General features: G+C 38.2%; 1 long non-coding RNA gene across 1 annotated transcript; it reads right to left on the bottom strand.

Moving 5' to 3' along the window:
• Nucleotides 1-1,777: 1,777 nt before the first annotated feature.
• Nucleotides 1,778-3,831, bottom strand: LOC117444961 (uncharacterized). Its single transcript, XR_004551905.2, has 3 exons — nt 3,749-3,831; nt 3,387-3,471; nt 1,778-2,086 (listed from the first exon to the last, which is right to left on the bottom strand). It is a non-coding gene; the product is annotated as an uncharacterized lncRNA (long non-coding RNA).
• Between the last annotated feature and the right edge of the window lie 929 nt (nt 3,832-4,760).

Genomic DNA, 4,760 nt, shown 5'->3' with positions numbered 1-4,760 from the left:
TTAACCAGTCCCAGTTAAAATCTCCAAGTAGCACTATTTCCTTGTAGTCTAGTTGCGATAAAAGATTTGCTAGCGAAGAAAAGGAGTCCTTGACAGCTGAGGGGGGTCTGTAACAGTCCACCACCATGACCTGTTGACCCTTTGCCACTTCTATATTTACAACACACTCTCACTCCCTAAGCGTCCAATAGCGACGTTTGGTCAGTGTCCGTGGCGTCCAATTGTGACGCTCCTAGGCTCCTTCAGCGTCATAAAGGGACGCAAATAGCTTTCAACTGATTGCAATGTATTCCCATCTGCGTCGGGATTTGACGCTCATGGAAGCACGGCATTCGTTTATGTCGGCTGCCCTTAAAGGCAATGTGAGCTTCCATTCCCATTGGATAACGGAGAATTGTACACCCGGAAGTAAGTATTCCCCTTACTGTCGATTGATTTTACAGTGATATCTGCACTACTCATCGACTAAAAAACACCAGATTATCCTTGTTAATTACACAACATTGATTGGTTTAAATTGTGTGCAATGCTTTTGTATTTTTCCCCTTCGATTCGGAGAAACAAATATTTTTTCTGAGTAAAGGATGGCAGAAGACACTACACTTCCCAGAATCCCCAGCTATCGTTTGGACTACACCATGTGCTCTGTTTGACAAACCCCGTTTTTTTCACCATTCATTCCGATGGCTGGCGTCTATGTCACTTGATCTTCAAATTTCTCCCTGCAGAAAAAGAAAACATGGCCGAACTTCGTTTTATTCTCGGTGGAAAATGCCTATTTTAAAGTTAGTTTGGCCATTAAAATGCGTTTTGATGTCATTTGATGCGAGAAATATGAGTTGTTATTTCAGATTATGTGTGCAGTGGATGTACATGACAGGAACATCACTATTATCAAATTATTAAGTAAATATTATATATCTGTAATAGTTACTGTTATGAAGTAAATAAGTAGATTTTATCATATTTTTTCAGTTTAAAATGTTGAATTACTCATTTGTTTGAAGTTATATTACTCACTTTAATTATGTAATTGTTACTCATTTACTTTTGAAAAATGTTACCTAATAAATGTAATAATCTATGCATTTAATATACATTGAGCACAAATCACAACTAAAATACAATACAATTACACTTTATTTTGTCAACAATTCAATCACTATTAACCGACAACATTAACATTATAATAACTGCATGCAAACAATCTCTAAGCAGCAGCTTTCACAAAGCCCAAGAGCCAGAACCATGAAAGCTCAGAGGCAGGTGAGAAAACGCTGTTGAGAAGTCTGCATGTGAAGAAGCTTGACAATTACTTTACATGTGTAACTTCCTCCATGTCTGCGAGCTCAAAGTTTCAAATCAGACAGAAATTAAGTCAATTGTCAAATACATTTAAACTTGCAGCGACATACAAAGGGCCTCATGCAAGAACATACTTGATATGAATAGAGCCAGAACCATGAAAGCTCAGAGGCAGGTGAGAAAACGCTGAAGTGTTTAGAACAAGAAAACCCAGGTGGTGAGGAATAACTGAAAATGAGTTAGGTCCTTAGAAACTGTTGCGTCACACTTAACACAATCACTCTATCAGTTGAGAAGTCTGCATGTGAAGAAGCTTGACAATTACTTTACATGTACATGTGTAACTTCCTCCAAGTCTGCGAGCTCAAAGTTTCAAATCAGACAGAAATAAAGTAAATTGTCAAATACATTTCAACTTGCAGCGACATACAAAGTGCCTCATGCAAGAACATACTTGATATGAATAGACGGCTTTTCCATGTCTTTAAGACAGCAGGTTCACATTCAAAGCTTGCACTTTTGGGGTCAGCTTAATCCCATCCAGTCCGAGAAAAAGTTTCTGGAACACCTCAAAAGTGTAGCGCAGTGTTGGGGGGTATGCCAAGTTTAACGCATAAATCAGCCCCATAAGGAGCGTGCATGCTTTGGCAGTACTGCCGCATCCTGGCATCATCTCTCTGCCTTCAAGCAGGAGGGCTGCATCAACTGGATCCTCTTCATTGGCACCATGGACAACCAGGATCTTCAAGACGTGTTCAGTTGCATCACTGCGGCTGTCTTCCTGCATACAATTTACAAGAAAAATGAAGTGAGAAACATAGAATGCTTGAATCATTCAAAGTGACTTCATTGTCAGGGCAGTATGAACACATGTGCTAAAGACCATCATTAACTCTGAGACCCTCGGGCCCTCATCCGGGCCGGCCAATTGTACTGTCTTTCAGAGGCTCTAGAGGGCTCAGTTCTGAAGCTAGAGTAAAGATGATATCATTTGAAATTAGGATCTGAGGAATCCATTGGTGCCTTGTCCAACCATGTCATGCTGGTCAGCAAAGAGGCTAATTAACGCTGCAAAGATAGGCAACATTTTGGCGAGGGGAAAATGACATGACCATATTCAAAGGGGTCATCCCCTGACCTTTAAGCTCAAGATATCTGAATGAAAATGTGTTCTCTGGATACCCACGAGTCTCCTCTTTACACACATGGACACTTCATGCTGATCACAGGCAGTTTGGGACGAAAAACATGCAGTTCTGTGCATGCAGTATAAATGTGTTTTTTTCGCCTTTCTTAAAACGTTGTATTTTAATATTTTTGCATGCTGGGGTCTTGGAATTGCATGAATTGGATATGTGGATCCAATGAGCCCAATTATATTCATGTGTGATGATGTAGGAGCCATTCCATTAGAGTGAAACTTTTTTTTTTTTGAAGATTGACTTCACAGTATAAAATGAGCTGTTGTGGCTTCTAGGATAGTCACAGCCATAAACTAGAGATGGAGGGCTTTCAGAGGATGTATGGCGTTCCTAGGTTTATTTACAAAAAGGGGGTTTCTGAGCAGTTTCCAGAACAGAAGTGCTCACCATCCAATCGTGGAAAAATGCAATTCTTGCAGAAATTTAAAAATAATTCAGATTTTGTTATTCCAATCACAGCATAGATTATTCTATGTCTTGATGTCCTAATGTGATACTTTGAAGGCATTTTTGACCATATTTGGCAATTCTCGAGTGGTTAATATGCTTAAGTTTAGCAGCAAATCTGTGTATTAAATTATATCAACACAAAAATTGCTGCAACAATTTATGGGACATAATAGAGCAGGATAGCATCTCTCAAATACTTGGACCAATGTTCTGAGCCGTAATACACTGAAAACATTACAATTTAATTAATTGAAATTAATAAACTATGTTTATAATAGATTTGTGACTAGAACAATTTGACCCAGCTTTCAGATTATGTAAACCACTTCTATATGACATAAACTGTTGAGCTGCGGTCTCCCTCTAAAGACCTCTTGTTTTAACATTAAAATGTTACAACAGTGTCATTAACAAAAAATCATGCTTTACCTTCAAAAAGATCCTGTTGTTTTTCGCCAAGGTATAGTATGAGGCTGCGGATGACAGAGTCACGCCTCATGTCAATGCTTTGGTTCTGTGAAGAGATTAATATTGTGTCAATACTGAACTAATATTCATACACAATAAACTTTCAAGGAAGAAAACAAGAGCATACATGTGCGAGGAGGAGTGATTTGAGCAAACTGAGCAAGAGCCATGGAAAGATGGACCATGCAGGGGCATTCGAACAACCGCGTGTGAGGATGTGTGCTGTGTGTGTGTGAGCATTGGGCATCGGGTGATGTGTGTGTGAGTGAGGTCTGTCTTCCTTAAAAAAAAATGTGATCATGCACAATTTTGAACAAGCATACCTGACTCAGTGTTTCCAGGAACGGCCTCAGCTTGGTCCCGAGGACTCCTCCCTTGGCCTTCATCAGCGCAATACGTGTTGGTGTGTAGTGGTTGAGTTTGTACATGAAGCTCTGCTCCAGCGAAATTGTAGTTATTCGCCCGAATTTCGCCTTTATCTGAAGTGACAAAGTAATCACAAGCACAACATGAGGAACTGGGCCAATAAGTCTGATACAAAATTAAGGCAGGGTCAATTATGTATAGGGTGTTATAAATCGTGCAGATATTAATGGTGGAATGAACAAGCTATTTATAGAATTTTAACTTTGAGAGAATAGTGTTTCAAGTTAATTAATGTTCATGTGTATCTATCTTTTTTTAATTTGTTCCTGTACAATGGAGCATGTATAGATTCACCTACCTCAGCTTCACAAAACAAAGCAGGCCATCTCTCTTTGAAGTCACCAGCAGCAGGACTACCAGTCACAACCTCGAGCCTTCGATAAGAGAACGTTTTGTTCATTTTTTTAAGGCCACTCTGTAAATGAACAGACATAATTTGTAATATTAAAACAATGGTTTAAACATTTATCCACAATTTTATATTACATTACGCAGTGAAGAATAACAGTAATAATATATCACTCTACTTGCCTGAGCAATCACTCCAATTAGACTCCACAGGCTCACTGCTGTACTGCTATTCTTCCTGTTGATAGACAGATATGTAAATAAGACAGATGAACTTCGTGAATATAACATTTTCACTTAATTAGACTTGATTGAATATTTGAAGAAACAAAATTAAACAATTGGTGGAAACAGTATGTGGATATTTTACTGAAGTAAAAGTAGCAATACCTCTGTGTATATTTATAACAGATTATTTACTCTGTTAAAAGTAAAAGTCATGCATTCACAACCTTACTTAAGTACAATTTCAAAAGTATTAGTATCAAAATAAACTTAAAGTAAAAAGTACTCATTATGCAGAATGGCTCATTTGACAATAATATGTATTATATCACTGGA

The sequence above is a fragment of the Pseudochaenichthys georgianus genome, chromosome 4 (assembly GCF_902827115.2).
Source record: "Pseudochaenichthys georgianus chromosome 4, fPseGeo1.2, whole genome shotgun sequence".
In the NCBI taxonomy this organism is placed as follows: Eukaryota; Metazoa; Chordata; class Actinopteri; order Perciformes; family Channichthyidae; genus Pseudochaenichthys; species Pseudochaenichthys georgianus.
This window is presented reverse-complemented; position numbering and strand designations above follow the sequence as displayed.